Source organism: Magnolia sinica, chromosome 1 (genome assembly GCF_029962835.1).
Source record: "Magnolia sinica isolate HGM2019 chromosome 1, MsV1, whole genome shotgun sequence".
Classification (NCBI taxonomy): Eukaryota; Viridiplantae; Streptophyta; class Magnoliopsida; order Magnoliales; family Magnoliaceae; genus Magnolia; species Magnolia sinica.
In genome coordinates, this window is record NC_080573.1 from 90,456,718 (window position 1) to 90,473,869 (window position 17,152).

Below are 17,152 nucleotides of genomic sequence, written 5' to 3' on the forward strand. Positions count from 1 at the left end.
GCAAGTGAAGACAGTAAGAAAATGGTTGTAGCTTCAAAGCCGATGTAACTTCAAAGTCGTTACTTATTGCTAGCGCTCAATCTGTTGGTTGCCTTGCTGAATTTCTACATTGCCTTGGTGAATTTTTAGGTTCCCTTGCTCAATTTTTAGCTTCCCTCGCTCAATTCCTAGGTTGCCTCGCTAAATTTCTACGTTGCCTAGCTCAATTCGTAGGTTCCCTCGCTCAATTTCTAAGTTACCTCACTCAATTTTTAGCTTACCTCGCTCAATTCATAGGTTGCCTCATTCAATTTATAAGTTACCTCGCTGAATTTCTAGCTTCCTCTAGCTTCCCTCAGTCAATTCCTAGGTTTCCTTGCTAAATTTCTATGTTGCCTCGCTCAATTCCTAGGTTGCCTCGCTTAATTCCTAGGTTATCTCGCTTAATTTATAGGGTGCCTCACTGAATTTCTAGGTTCCCTTGCTCAAATTCTAGCTTCCCTCACTCAATTTCTAACTTCCCTTGCTCAATTCCTAGGTTGCCTCGCTCAAATCCTAGGTTTCCTCGCTTTATTTCTATGTTCCCTTGCTCATTTTCTAGCTTCCCTCGCTCAATTCCTAGGTTACCTTGCTGAATTTCTACGTTGCCTCACGTAATTCCTAGGTTGCCTCACTCAATTTCTAGGTTCCCTCGATCAATTTCTAGCTTCACTCGCTCAATTCCTAGGTTACCTCGCTCAATTGATAAGTTGCCTCACTCAATTTCTAGGTTCTCTTGCTCAATTTCTAGCTTCCCTCGCTCAATTCTTAGGTTCCCTCGGTTGCCTCGCTCATTTCCTATAGGTTCCCTCACTTAATTCTTAGGTTGCCTCGCTCAATTTATAGGTTACCTCGCTCAATTTCTAGCTTCCCTCGCTCAATTCCTTGGTTCCCTCACTCAAATCCTAAGTTGCCTCGCTCAATTCCTAGGTTGCCTCGCTGAATTCCTAGATTGCCTCGCTCAATTCCTAGGTTGCCTCGCTCAATTTTTAGGTTCCCTCGTTCAATTTATAGCTTCCCTTGCCCAATTCCTAGGTTGCCTCACTGAATTTCTAGATTCCCTCACTCATATTCTAGCTTCCCTAGCTCAATTCCTAGGATGCCGCGCTGAATTTTTACATTACATTGCTCAATTCCTAGGTTCCCTCGCTCAATTCTTATGTTGCCTCACTCAATTCCTAACTTCCCTCGCTCAATTCCTAGGTTGCCTTATTGAATTCCTATGCTGCCTCACTGAATTCCTACATTGCCTCGCAGAATTTCTACGTTGCCTCGCTCAATCCCTAGGTTCCCTCGCTCAATTCCTAGCTTCCCTTGCTCAATTCCTAGGTTGCCTTGCTCAATTTCTAGGTTCCCTTACTCAATTTTTAGCATCCCTCGCTCAAATCCTAGGTTGCCTCGCTCAAATCCTAGGTTTCCTTGCTAAATTTCTAGGTTCCCTCGCTCATTGTCTCGGTTTCCTCCCTAAATTTCTTAGTTACCTCGCTCAATTTCTAGGTTTTTCGCTCAATTTCACTTTGCCTCGCTCAATTTTTTAGGTTGCCTCGCTCAATTTCTAACTTCCCTCGCTCAATTCGTAGGTTGCCTCGCTCAATTTGTAAGTTCCCTTGCTCAATTTCTAGCTTCACTCACTCAATTTCTGGCTTCCCTCACTTAATTCCTAAGTTGCCTTGCTCAATTCCTAGGTACCTTCACTCAATTTTTAGCTTGCCTCGCTGATAGCTTCCCTCTCTCAATTCCTATATTGCCTCGCTCAATTCATAGGTTCCCTCACTCAATTTCTATCATCCCTCGCTCAATTTGTAGGTTGCCTTGCTTAATTCCTAGGTTCCCTCACTCAATTCCTGTTTGCCCCGTTGAATTTCGTGTTTACCCCTCTCAATTTCCAGTTTCCCCCGCTCAATTTCATGTTTGCCTCGATCAATTTCATGATAGGGAGTGGGTAAGTTCAAAGGGTTCTGTGATTCATGATAGGGATGGTCTTTTTGGTTCGTGGTTTTATGTTCTTGATAATGATTACAAAAGTGACTTGCTACAAATTTTCTACATAGCTTTTGGTGTTTCAATGGTTCCCTCGACCAATGACTATGTCAACCTGCGGAATGACTGGGAATTAAATGATCAGCTTTTGGTGTTTCATATGAATCTTATTGTTTCTCTCCTTACATAAAGAATCATGTGTTTCTCTCATGATTGGCGAATGTTATCACTACCGAATTCACCTTCTTGACAATTTAGTGCTTGTATGTTCACAAAAATGCTCTAGTTCATTAAAGCCATGACATTTTTGTGCGGGTAATATAAGCCATTAAGGCAGCACACACTGTTAAGTTGATGGCGAAGTTGGTAGATGGTGCTGTTAAGCCCACCCATGGGCTACAACCATGAGTGAAATGATCATATTGACTTAATGAAAGACGATTAGATATCTAATGGGAGACCACAAGGAGTACCATTTCCAAGCAGTTAAATATTAAGCCCATATGAGGGTCCTAACTAAAGATCAAACCATCCAAGTTGAATATCTGAATAATGAATTGAGATCTAACCATTCAGGTTAAAGACCTGAACCAACCAACTATCGGTGTTAGAGATCAAGACCATGTCATAAACCAAACTTATCTCAAATAAGTTACTTATCTACTGCTACAAGTAGAAAAAGTAACTTATTTAGTGGTATCTTCCTTTGATATGTTCGTCTTTAAACTGGACTAGAGAAAGAATTTGTATTTCCTCTTATTGTAACTTCTGACATATGTAGGAAGTTCTATTAAGCTGGTTCTCTTCCCTTGATATGTTCATATTCTTTGAACAATGACCATATCCTTTTATTGCTGCTGAATATATTTTAAGAGCTTGTTTATCATTCTACATGAGGATATTTTTGCATGTGTGCAAAAGAAAGGATATAAGCCATATTATGCTTGATTGATTGTTGAATACAGATGCTTCCTTAGGAGAATCTTCTGAAATTATGAAAATAGGAGGTTTATCAGATGTCATCTGTTGGTAGCATCTCTGCAGCACTGAACAAAAGCCATAGCCATCAAGCTTAAGTTGGGAGAGTTGCTGCCACATATCCATCAATAGACCCAATGGATGCATACTATTTGTTGAATCCTAGTGGGGACCTTAGCTTCACACAAGTTGAATTTGATGATTGGTTTCAAAATCATCACTTGAAGGTAATTCTTTGATCCTTTTAACTAAATGAAAGCAGTGAAATGATCCTTTATTGGTAAGAGAACCAGTATGGCCATTGTTCTTAGAAGCACGTGAAGAAAAAATGAGGCCATTTCTAAATAAAAATCAAGGGGTCCTTGTTGGCTGTAATCAACAAGAATAAGCTGTAAATCAAAACCATTACATCCCAATCTTTTAACGTAATGCCACTCTTGCTATTGGTGTTGTCAGTTAACCAAGGTGAAGTTTTGGTTTCATAACAAAATATGTTATAAAGAGGGAGATAAATTGACTGAGATGTTCATTTTGGAATATTTCCCTTCATGTACTATTCGGATATTCCGATCTTTGCCCTGTTCAATTTTCAGTTTGCCCCGCTCAAATTCCAGTTTTCCCTGCTCATTTTCTATTTTGTCATGCTCAAATTCCAATTTACCCCACTGAATTTCTAGTTTGCCCCACTCAATTTATAGTTTCCCTCGCTCAATTTCCAGTTTCCCCTGCTTAATTTCATGTTTGCCTCGCTCAATTTCTTGTTTGCCTCGCTGAAATTCAAGTTTGCCCCGCTGAATGTCATGTTTGCCCTGCTCAATTTCTAGTTTGCCACGCTGAAATTCCAGTTTGCCCCGCTGAATTTCTAGTTTACCCCGCTGAAATTCAAGTTTGCCCCGCTGAATGTCATGTTTGCCCTGCTCAATTTCTAGTTTGCCCCGCTGAAATTCCAGTTTGCCCCGCTGAATTTCTAGTTTACCCCGCTGAATTTCTAGTTTGCCCTGCTGAAATTCCAGTTTGCCCTGCTGAAATTCCAGTTTCCCCCGCTAAATTTCATGTTTGCCCCCCTTAATTTCATGTTTGCCCGGGTCAATTTCATGTTTGCCTCGCTGAAATTCAATTTTGCACATGGGTTTTGTTTATGATAATCCAATAAGAATGATGACTCGAGAACGTACCAATAAACAATAAATAATGGCCTATATATAATGTTTATATTAAAAAACTGAAGAATTTTTGCTCGAAATTGTTTGGTAAGAAATGAAAAGATTCTTATCTCACCACCAACTAACAAGCAATTCCTCAGTTAGATAAATAGAGTGGTTAGTCAGTTCATGCATGCTCCTCAAATTACAATCAGATATTCAAGATATCACAATGACTTTAAAACATACAGTTAAACTGAGTTTTCTTGAGCAAATTAGTCTTGACCGTTAAGGTTGCAGGACAGGCCATTAACTAATCTGACATGTTCGATAAAGATGTGACTGTTTGCATCAATATCTCATGTATAGAGAAAGGACAAAACACATTGAGATGAATCATCAACTTGCATCCATATTTTAGCTGTAGAATAAGAACAACACATCGAGACTGACCATCATTTTATCAGGGTAAAAGGTGCTAGTACAAATGCATTCAATACAAAATGTTGCAATCATCCACCTTAATCACAAACTACATGTCAACATTTCTTATGTACTCATGGGTTATCAGGGATGTAGATTTTTCAGTATAACCACTCCAAAATGAGACAACTGACATAGGAATTTGATAGCTACATAATGCGTGCACAATTGCTAATGAAGCATAACCCAAATATCACATTGAGATGGTGATATTAATAGTCAGATTTTGGACCACTAGCTATTTTACTATAACCCACCATTTGATGTCCATCAATTGGATGGTTAGGATTAAATGATCAATCTAAATTTAGAGACATGGAACTAAACTAGTTTTCTCATTCCAAAATCGAAGAAAATGGCTAATTAAAACAAAAAAACAAAAAACATGAGTGGTGCATGGATAATTGATTATGGAGAATAACTCAAAAATTACATTGAGAAGATGATGCTAACCATCTGATTTTGCCTTGAAAAGCCACATCCCACTGACCCGATTGACCCTGAGTCTCTCGCCCACTGACTCGGTCGACCCCAAGTCACTGGCCCACTGACCTAGTTGACCCCGATTCAATGTCTTGTCCTGCTATTCGGGTCGGCTGCCAGATCGGCTACGGTACCTATGGCTACGGTTATAATCCGTATCCATAGAGGGCCACCAAATCTGTAGCTATAAACCGACTTACTTAAAAAGCAAGGGTATTTTCATCCTCAAATTCACTATCCGCACGTGCTAGTCTAAGTTGGTAACTTAAGTTTGTATTCCTTTATAAAAACTACTAGATAAAAGGTATTATCTATAGTGGTAAATTTCTCCTTAAGTTTTGGATTTAGATCATTTTTCAGCCCATCACCTAAAATGATCTTTTAAAACTAATAAACGCAATGGATTTTCAATGAACATTATGGTGGACCCCACCTAGCCTCCCATTGTAAGAAGTTCCTCCCAAAGCCTTTACCAGGGAATGGGGTTTGTGCGTGGGAAGTGGATTGGCTGGTGTATAACACGCCACCTACTTGGTTAATGTGTTTAGGTCACCAACTTCTGCAGGTCCCATAATAAGGTATGTGTTATGTCCAAACCGTCCATCCACTTTGTGAACTCGTCGTAAGTCTTGAGCTGAAAAATAAGATAGATCAAAGGATCAAGTGGACCACATCAGTGGGGGGATTAAACGTATACCATTGAAACCCTTTTAGGGGTTACAGAAGTTTTGGATCAATATGATACTCTTTTTCCTTTCCATCCAGGTCTTTGTGATGTTATGAACAAATTTGATGGAAAATAAGTGCTATAGTGAGTCCTACGGATGTTTTAACGGTGAAAATCATTATCCCCACTGCTATTTATAGTGTGGTCCACGTAAGATTCGGATATGACTCATTTTTGGGCTAATGTTCTAAAATGATCTCTTTAAATGGATGAATGGTCTGGATATAATAAATACATCATTGTGGGACCCATGTAACTTTGATTTTCATGGAGCATTCATACAACTCGGTGATCGAGGAGCATCACCGATCGTCTTCACGAAAGAGAGAGTTACTCAGTACGTTGTTACCGTACTGAGTAAACTCAGTTGGACCCAGCTTGAACGTATATGGACTATCCATGCCGTCTATCCATTTTTCCATCTAATTTAAGGGGTTTATACAAAAAATGAAGCATATCCAAAGGTCGAGTGGATCATACCACAAGAAATAGTGGGAATAATGATTTCCACCGTTGAAACCTTATTAGGCTCCACAGTGATGTTTTTTTTTTTTTTGTCATCCAACCTATTCATGAGATCATAAAGACATGGATAAACAGTAAACACAAATATAAGCTTGATCTAAAACTTCTATGGCCCCTAAGAAATTTTCAATGGTAGACGTTTAAATCAACTGCTTCCAGTGGTGTGGTCCATTTAAACATTTTATATGATTCATTTTTGAGTTCAAGCAATAAAATTATCTAGGAAAATGGATGGACAGAGCAGATAAAATTATCAACAATATTTCTCTGAATTTGAAGGGTCATTGTAAGTGCTATGTTTTCTAGCTCGTATGATTATCAAATTTTATAGTGCCAAAACCTCTTGGAATCTATGTCTTGTATAGCTCATCTACATATTCAAGACTATGCATCTCATGTACAAGATCAAAGGTCTTTACCTCAAGAACTTCAAATGCAAGATCAAGAGATATACATGCTCAAGTATAATACCATGGGATAGTTCACTCCTTCAAGCTTCAAAGTTCAAAGTTTCAAAGCATCATCTAAGGCAAGACAATAGTCTTTACTTTGGTACTCAAAGCTCAAGGTAAAGTAGAACTCAAGTACCTCAAGCTCAACCTTCGATGTATTTCAAATTCAAGCTTCAAAATGTCTCAAGTTCAAGCTTCATCATATGTCAAGATCTCAAGCAATGACCCTAAAATGACCATAGGATAGGTCATTTTGAATACATAATTTAATCGGGTCACTTTATAAGTGCATAGTCTATTTGTCGACTAGTCTTAGACTATGTTCGACTAGTCCTAGCACTGGCTCGACCAGTCTAAGAAATTTCTCGACTAGTCCTATGTTTGTTACTAATTTTTAAAATTTTTTGTTATTGCCTCGACCAGCCTTGGAGACTGCTCGACCGGTCGAATGAACAGTGCTCGACCAGTCCAGCAGGCTCGACTCAAAGTCCAGTAACTAAAATGAGTCCCACACGACCAGTCATGGACAGGACTCGATCGGTCGTGGAGGCCACTCGACCGGTCGAGCAGGCCCTTCGACCAGTCATGGAACGGCCTGATCTTATCACGCCCAAATTTTCAAAAGTTTGTTGGTCCTTCGACTAGTCGAGCTGTCCTCTGGGCCAGTTGAAGGAACAATTTCTGCACTTATACATAGAGCATGATTTTCAGAGTTTGATATCTAATTCAAATAAAATTAAGACACCGCTTTGAGAGATAAGTTAGTGAATTCTTAAGCTATTTAGTGCTCATTTTATATTCTCTTTGATTAGCTTTTTGCATTTGATTTTGTATTATATATTCCAATCTTATTTGAAAAAGGGATTGAAGTCTTCCCATTCCTTGGAATCAAAATCAAATCAACCTAGCCCAAGGTGATTTAATCTAAAATTAATTTAGAACTTAGAACCATTTCATAAGTGAGTGTGAACATTGAACATCTGTATTGAACTTCTACTCTGAATTGGTTCTACCAGGCTGCTTGAAAGGAAAATATTTAGATAAGTATTTTACAGTTTTGAAAATCAATTATTCTTTTGGTTTCTTTAAGATTGTGGCAGAAAAATCTCTTTCTTTTAGTTTGTTTGAGGTGATCTAGAAAACTCAGAGTTTAGGGTTTTTGAATTGTGTAAGCCCACTTGAAAGACACAATTGTAAGGGTTTTAGGTGAACCTTAAAAAACCTATTTCATAGTAAACGCCGATATCCACTATGTGAGGATATTGGGAGTGGAGTAGTTGTGTGGCTATTTTTCTAAACAATTGGTGTACACACAAGCGAACCACTATAACTTCTGGTTTTGTGGTGATTATTTGATTGTGGCATTGTGTGGATGTTGTAATTTCCTTTTATGCATTTGTGGAGAATGTTTTAATTCATGCAAGTGTGGGAATGTTGTAATAGCTTAGTTTCTTTCTTTACTATTTTATTCTTTATTCCTCTGTATCGGTTTGAGATTTTGATACAAACTGTTCTAAGAATCAGGTTGTCTTACCATAAGCCATTGGTTTTTGGTGAAAGGTTGTACTTAGAACAACATCTGTATCAACCTCTCAATACTTGTACACTTGAGGTTGTTATTCATTTATGCATTGTAGGATTGCTTAATTGCTATCTTTATTTATATTTGTTTAAATTCCGTATTTAATTTTTAATATGGCATAGTCCTATTCACCCCCCTCTAGGACTCTAAGCTCGGCGTTTTCAAGTGGTATTGAAGCTTAATAGCTCGCTTTAGTTATTTTTTTTTGGATTTATTTCCTTAGCTAATCGATCTAAGCTTTTTAAGATGTCAAATTTTGATAGCCTTTCAGTCACTAGGCCTCCACCATTTGATGGCACCAATTATGCCTATTGGAAAGCCAGAATGAGCATTTTTTTAAAATCCATGGATGAGAGCATGTGGTAAGCCACAGTGACCAATTGGACCCCTCCTACCACTAAAGTGACTGGTACAGATCTGTAACTGTAAAAGTAACACCTTAGTTTACTTGGACCAGTCTTCAGAAAAGTGAAAGTAGTGCCAATGCAAAGGCTCTAAATGCAATCACTTGTGCACTATCACCAGATGAATTCAAGAGAATCATATCCTGTGATACTGCAAGGCAAGCCTGGAATGTTTTGGAAATGACACACGAGGGAACAACAATTGTTAAGAAATCTAAAGTCCAAATCCTCACAACCAAATTTGAGGAAATACATATGGAAGAAAGTGAAACTTTCATGGACTTCTATACAAGATTAAATGACATTGTCAACTCTATGTGGGGTCTCGGTGATAGAATCCCAGAAAGTAAAGTCTGTGCAAAGATACTACACTCACTGCCTGAATGGTTCAATTCAAAGGTGACTGCGATCCAGGAACTTCGTGATACGGATAATATGAGGGTAGAAGAATTAGTGGGTTCCTTATAGACATATGAGTTAAACTTTAAAACTCCTAAAGATAAATCCATTACCCTTAAATCTTCTAAAAGTATTTCTTAAGAAAATAGTTATAATTCTGATTTAGAAAATTCTAAAGATGATATTACCCTTTTAGCCGAAAATTTTTATAAGATTTTCAAAAGTAAAAAGAGGGTTGGTTTGAAAAAATGTAATGAAAAGAAAAAATCTAAATCTAAAACCTGGAAATCTTTAAAAGACAGTCAATGTTACAACTACTATGGATATGGGCATTTAGCAAAGAAATGTCCTAAAAAGGACAAACCTAAAAGGAAAGGAATGTTGGATACATGTGATGAATCTTCATGCTCTAAAGCCTCTTCTGAGTCAGAAGATTCTGAAACTGAGTCGGGTAATGAAGTTAAAGCCCTTATGACTCTAGCCAAGTTCACTTTTTCAGATAATGATGATTCAACTAGTAAAGAAAATCTAAATAGTGATCATGAAAATGAAGAAGATCTTCAAGATGCTTATAATGCCCTATACAAGGAAAGTTGCAAAATTGTTGTAAAGCTAAAACTTCAGAAAGGAAACTTTTCAAAACTTAAAGAAAATTTTGATAATCTTGTCTTGGAAAAATCTCACGTTTGAGATTGTTTTGAAAAAACTAAGTGCGACTTAGATTTCAAAACCTACCTTGTTGAAAACTTAAAATCTAAAAATGAAAAGCTAAAACTAGAAGTCTCTTCACTTTTGAGTTTAAAAGACACTTGGAGGTATACCCAAGGTGATCCTAAGTTAGAAAACTCTTATCCGGATCCAAAAAATGTGGCGATCGATTTGGATTGGGATACGATAAAAGTATTCCTCCCAAACATAAGAATATCCACCTAAATTTGTGAAAGGAGAGTCTTCAAACTCAAAAGGGAAAAGTCTGAATCAAAACTATTCTAAAAATGCTAAGACTTTTCAAACCTTAAAACCTAAAAGCAACCATATTAACTATAAAAATCAGAATCGTAATCCTTTAGCTGAGAACATTGTTGACTTAGTTAAGGAGCTCTTAAAATCTAACTCAGCAGGTCGGTCTTATAACAACTACAAACATAAGATGACCAACTATACTCCTAAACCCAAGACTATAATGAAATGGGTCCCTAACGTTACTGGCGTGGTAGCCCACACCGCTTTCAAAGCTTCGAGTCATTCAAAGTGGTACCTAGATAATGGTTGCTCCAGACATATGACAGGCGACAAGGGTTTGTTCACCAATCTTAAAGACATGACTGATGGTTCAGTCACATTCGGTGATGGTAGCAACTGCAGAATTGTAGGCCAAGGTATAGTTCAACTCTTTAACCTCCCTCTATTTGAGAATGTTTTATATGTAGAAGGGTTAAAACATAATTTATTAAGCATCTCTCAAGTATGCGATAATAATCATAGTGTAAAATTTACTAACCAAGGTTATGAAATCCTAAATAAAAATGGTTCTTCAATATTAACTGGTCGCAGAACTTCTGAAAACTACTACATTGTGAGTGATTCAATCTCATCTAATCTATCGTGTTACATGGTTCATACCGATGAGACTGAATTATGGCATAAACGCCTTGGACATGTACACTACCGTAACTTGTATAGATTAAGCAAAAGAGAGTTGGCAAGAGGTCTACCTAAATTACATAAAGTAGACAAAATATGTGGCGAATGCCAGATTGGTAGACAAACTAGGAGTACTCACAAAAAGGTGAACTCTAATGCCACATCTAAACCACTCGAACTTTTCCAAATGGATCTCATTAGACCAACTAGAATGGAGAGTTGAGGTGGCAAGAAGTACATTATGGTAATCATTGATGACTTTATCAGTTATACATGAGTAGTCTTCTTAGGGACAAATCAGAAACTCTAGATGAAGTAAAAAGAGCACTCAAACGTATCCAAACAGAAAAAGGATCTCAAGTGTGTAAGATCCATAGTGATCATGGATTAGAATTTAAGAATGACAGTTTTGAGAAATTTTGCAATGATCAGGGAATATCATATGAATTCTTTGTGCCCAAAATACCACAACAAAATGGTATAGTACAAAGAAAAAATAGAGTGCTTCAAGAAATGGTAAATATAATGATAAATAGTATGAATCTCCTTAAAAATCTTTGGGCCGAAGCCATAAATACTGCTAGTTATATAATTAACCATGTTTATATTAGAAAATCAAATGGTACAATGGCTTATGAAATGTGGTTTGATAGAAGCCTATTGTCAAATACTTTCGTGTTTTTGGTAGCAAGTGCTACATTTTACGTGACCGAGAAAATCTGGGTAAGTTTTACACCAAAAGTGATGTAGGGATATTTTTAGGGTATGCTTTGAGTGGTCCAGTGTATCGGGTTCTGAATAAGAGGACTGGTATAATCCAAGAGTCTATTAATGTGGTTATTAATGATCACTTGAATACACCTGTCTCAAGTTTAGAAAATGATGAAGTTATTCTAATTGATAAACCAGATACTTCATCAAGTCAAAATAACTCTGAACTGAGGACTGTTAAAGACCATCCAACTAATCAGATTCTTGAAAACCCGCTCAGTGGTGTGCGGACTTGTAAACAATTAGAAGATATGTGTAATTATGTGTGCTTTACATCTCAGATAAAACTGGCTAACGTAAAAGAAGCCCTTTCTAACGAAAACTGGATTGTTGTGATGCAAGAAGAGCTTAATCAATTTATTAGAAATGATGTTTGGTACTTAGTTCCAAGATTGAAAGATAAACATATTATCGGAACAAAATAGATTTTTAAAAATAAGTCTGATGAATTTGGTAATATTATTAGAAACAAGGCAAGACTGGTTGTACAAGGGTACACTCAAATTGAAGGCATTGATTATGATAAAAACTTTGCCCCAGTAGCTCGTCTTGAATCAATCAGACTATTTATATCCATTGCATGCTTTAGAAAGTTTAAAATATACCAAATGGATGTAAAGAGTGCATTTTTAAATGGCGATTTGCATGAAGAAGTGTATGTTGAACAACCAACGGGTTTTGAAGACCCTAAGAATGCTAATCATATCTACCACCTGAAAAAGACACTCTACGGTTTGAAACAAGCTCCCATGGCATGGTACGAAAAGTTGACTAAGTTTCTACTAAGTCATAACTTTATAATGGGAAGTGTTGATAAAACATTGTTTGTAAAGAAACATAATGATCATATTTTAATAGTGTAAATTTATGTTGATGATATTATCTATGGATCTACCTGTGCTAACATGATTGTCGAGTTTGCAGATCTTATGAAGTCTTAAGTTTGAAATGGGCATGGTTGGAGAATTGAATTATTTCATAGGGTTGCAAGTAAAATAGCTACCTGATGGTTTCTTTATCTCTCAAACTAAATATGCTCTGAACTTAGTTAAAAAGTTTGAATTTGAAGTGAGAAATTTTTGATACGTCAACGAGTACTACTTTAAAACTCTCAAAAGACTCTACAGGTAAGAGTGTGGTCCTAATCTATATTGCAGTATGATAGGAAGTTTACTTTATTTAACTGCGAGCAGACCTAATATCGCATTTAGCGTAGGAATTTGCGCTAGATATCAATCTAACGCTAAAGAGTCACATTTAATTGTTGTTAAGCAGATTATGAGATATGTTGCTAGTTCAGCAAATCTTGATCTTTGGTATCCATATGATACTAGTGTGCAATTAGCTGGTTACGTAAATGCTGATTGGGCTGGTAATATTGATGATCGAAAATCAACCAGTGGTGGTTGTTTCTATATTGAGAACGGTTTAGTTTCTTGGCAAAGTAAGAAACAAAGTTCTATATCGCTCTCAACTGATGAGGCTGAATACATTGCGGTAGGTAATGTAAGACCCAATCCATTCTATACCATTTTCTATGCATATGTGCACGATGATCGACACCCTTAGGTAAACCTGGATTGGTCGTTCATAGTGCACACCCAACTGACCTGAACCCCAAGACCTCGAAAACCTATTTCATATTGACCGCCCCATCGCCACGATCGTGTAGGTACAACCTGTGCGTCTGTATGACACTCCGTTAGTGAGATATACCGTGAAGAATCATTAGTGTATCATGTGCGCAAGGTGCCATGTATTCCATTCCACACATGTGCACAACACATGCCATGCACACATGCACATGCCACACATGGGTGAGAGAATCTCTACCCATGTGTGTGATGTCATACACCCATACCTCCCCTTTTTCATGTGCATGCAAGGTCAACTCTTCTCCATACCATACCCTATGCATGACATCATCACACCATGCCATCCCATGTCCCTTTAATCCACCATTAATTCTTAATTATGCACAATTTTCCATAATCTTAGCCTAAGCTAACATTAATCACACTAGCCTAATATAACCAAAATTTTATCTATTTCTCTACAAATACCTCTCCTGGTGGGACCCATCCTGATTTTTATGATTTAAGGGCCCAATGTGGTGGGACCCATCTTGATGTATGCATTGTATCATAAAAGGGAGCTCATAGTGGTGGAGCTCCCTCCATCATCACCGTCTCTCTCTATCTCTATCTCTCTTGTGATGGAGCGTGGCCCACCTTACGTGGGACATCCAGCTCGTCCAGGGCAGGACCGGTCGTGATGTAAGTGTTTAATCCATACCGTCCAGTCCTTGGGTGAGGATTGGACCCCACATTGATGTATGTATTATATTTATACCGTCCATTTTTCTTAGACAGTGGAGCCCACCAGCGTGTGAAATCCACACCGCCTAATTTCTGGGATGGTGGGACCCACCTTACACGTATTGCACTTGTGGGTTGTGAGGCCTACCATGATGGATATGTCTTACATCCAGGTTGTCCGTCCAGTGTACCTGGACGATGGAGCTTTTAAAAAAATAAAAATAAAAATATAATAATAATAATAATAATATATAATATTATATAGGGGCCTACATGGGACCCACCTGCTATGGCAGTAGATTGGCTGATGTATCTCACATCAGCTATATAGTTGCTGTAGTGACGTCACCAAGTTCTATGAGGCCTATCATGATTTATGTGGTAATCCACACCGTCCAGACAGATGGGACGGTGGGACCCACCTCTATGTATGTGTTTATCATACCGTCCATCTAGATGGTGGCCCCACCCACTATATAGTTGTTGTATTGACTTCAGCATGTTCAGTGGGTCTGATCATGTGGTATGTGTTATATCCACACTGTGCATCCATGGGACCCACCATGCTATATCTATTTCATCTGCACCGTCCAACAAGGACGGTGGGATCCACTGTGATGCAAGTATTTCATCCACATTATCCAGATAGGCTGGACATGGGTCCCACCACATGTTGTATGTGTTTTCAGCCACGCCGTCCATCTAATTTCTAGATAGGTGGGGCCCACATTGTGATGTGTTACACATTCACACCGTCCATCCACATGGCCCCCACATGATGTAAGTGTTTTATCAGCGCCGTCTAGCCCATAGACCCCACATGTGAGGTATTTGCGGCCCATTGATGAGGCCCAATGTGATGTAATTATGGCACATATGAATAGGGCCATTATGATGTATATGTGGCCCATGAGCGAGGCCCAATATGATGTATATGTGGCCCATGAGCGAGGCCCATTATGATGTATATGTGACCCATGAGTGAGGCCCAATGTGATGCGTATGTGGCCTATGAGTGACGCCCAATGTGATGCATATGTGGCCCATGAGTGGGGTCCATCATGATGCATATTAGGCCTATTATGTTGTGTATTAGGCTCTTGCGTGAGCCCATGGGCCCACTATATATTAGGCTCTATGTGGGCCACTCTTTGGGGGTAATGATGGTTAAATGTCCACATTGTGACCTTCCCTTAGGCCCTTGTTAGGCATATCTCATCCTTCTCTAAGTGGGTTGACCCTAATCATTGGGCCCCATTGATATTGCATGATCCACCGATTGATTAGGATAACCCAATATGTTGGGCCCCCATTGGTTATTAGTAGGATTATTTTCTTTTATCTTGAAGTCCATCTAGGACTTATTTGGGTCCCCTAGGGCATCTAGTAGGGTCATATGATAGTATGGAGAAGGAACCCTTTCTGGATCCTTAGGAATGTAGGTAAGCAACCTAGGCCCAACCTGATATGAGGAGAGTGCATCATTACCATAGATGGAAGGATCCGTGCTATTAGATTTGGTATATCCACAGTTGAGGATTTACCCTCATGTTTTGGATCTGCTGTCCATCTATGGACCCCACCTTGTGTATAGGCCGATTATCGATGCTGACTATCAGCACGTGCTAGTATAATATCATGATACAAACCATTGAGATGGTATGAGGCCTAGGTCCATTGTGATTTTATTAGGCTCATTCTCATTCCCCTTAATGGGCTAACCTAAATTGATCGGCCCCTATTATTATTATTATGATCCATCTCGCCTTATTGGGCTATCCCAATTCTTTGGGTCCCCATTGATGCCAGTGCTTTCCACCTCACCTTGTAGGATTATCTAAGCCTTAAGGCCCACCTTGTTCATACTGGGCCTCCATAGGGGGAGCCCAGTTCATGGTATGATAGAGTGAATATGGAAGCTCACTTATCGTACTTAGGCTCACCTTCTTAACTCCATTTGTTGTATGCCCATTAGATTCGCCCCATGAGGTCTTTCCCCATTGATGTTAGTAACCTCTCATCTATCCTTATTGGGTTATCCCATACCATTGGGCCCCCATTGATAATGATGTTTCCACCATACCCTGTAGGACTACCCAAAATTTAGGACTACCGGGCCTTCCATAGTAAATGTGGACCACCTGGATACGTGTGTTTACCCAAGCTTAGTGACCCTAGCCCGAGGCCTACTTAGATGATGAGCAGGCTACTCGATCCGTTTGTAAGGACACATAGCCCTAGATGTGTGAACCATACCAAGGCCCGCCTTGTATTCATACCAGGCCCCTCGTAGGAAATCCTAGTTGTTACATGATAACGAGGGTGAGGAAACCCACTTGTTGTACTTAGTTTCATCCTCTTGTACACCCAGTTGACTCGCCTCATGAGATGTGTTCTACTCTCATAATCGATTGCTAGGACTTCGATATTATATTTGTATCATCCACACCGTCCAGTTACCCCTTTTGGGATGAGTGTGCGGCCCATCCTTGACGTTAGTATGTCGTCTAAGTCATCCAATGTTTGTAGGATGAGTACATCATCACCCCTTGCTGTAAATGGAAGAATATGTGGTATCAGGTTTGGTATATCCACTATATAGAGCCTATCTCAATGTATGGGCAAGATCCGCCATCCTTCCAGTAGACCCCGTCTTGGATTATATGATATATCAGTACCATAGAAGGCTAATGTTAGTATAATGTGGTACATGCCACATGGACTCCTATAGTTGTAGAAGGAGCATGTTGTTTAGTTTATACTCTTGGTATGTGACATGCCGATGAAGGTCAATTGTGGATTATTGTTGTCCGCCTTATCAGATAATCATACCTATATACTTTATTACATCATGATTCATGCCCATACACATCATATGTATACTTGTTATAGGGAGTGACTGATCATAGCATGTGCCGTTGGGTTGGTTTATTATGGGACTCCTTATAAAACGGAGTGACCCCACATGAGCGCATAGTACGCGTAGGTTTGATGCATGACTGGATAGTATGACTCATGCATCTCGCATTTTTTATGGAATGATCACTGTACACCCTAATGACATTAGGGCCATGGCCTCCACAGGCATATCGTGGATGGCTGCTAGTTGGAACACTGAAAATACTTGGTTCTAGCATAAGGGCATCTAATATGTCCATGGGTGAAAGTCCCTAAACCCCTTGGTACCAGGGATGCTCCAACGTCTAGACCGAGTGGATACACGAGTGCACGAGTGCTGAATACTAG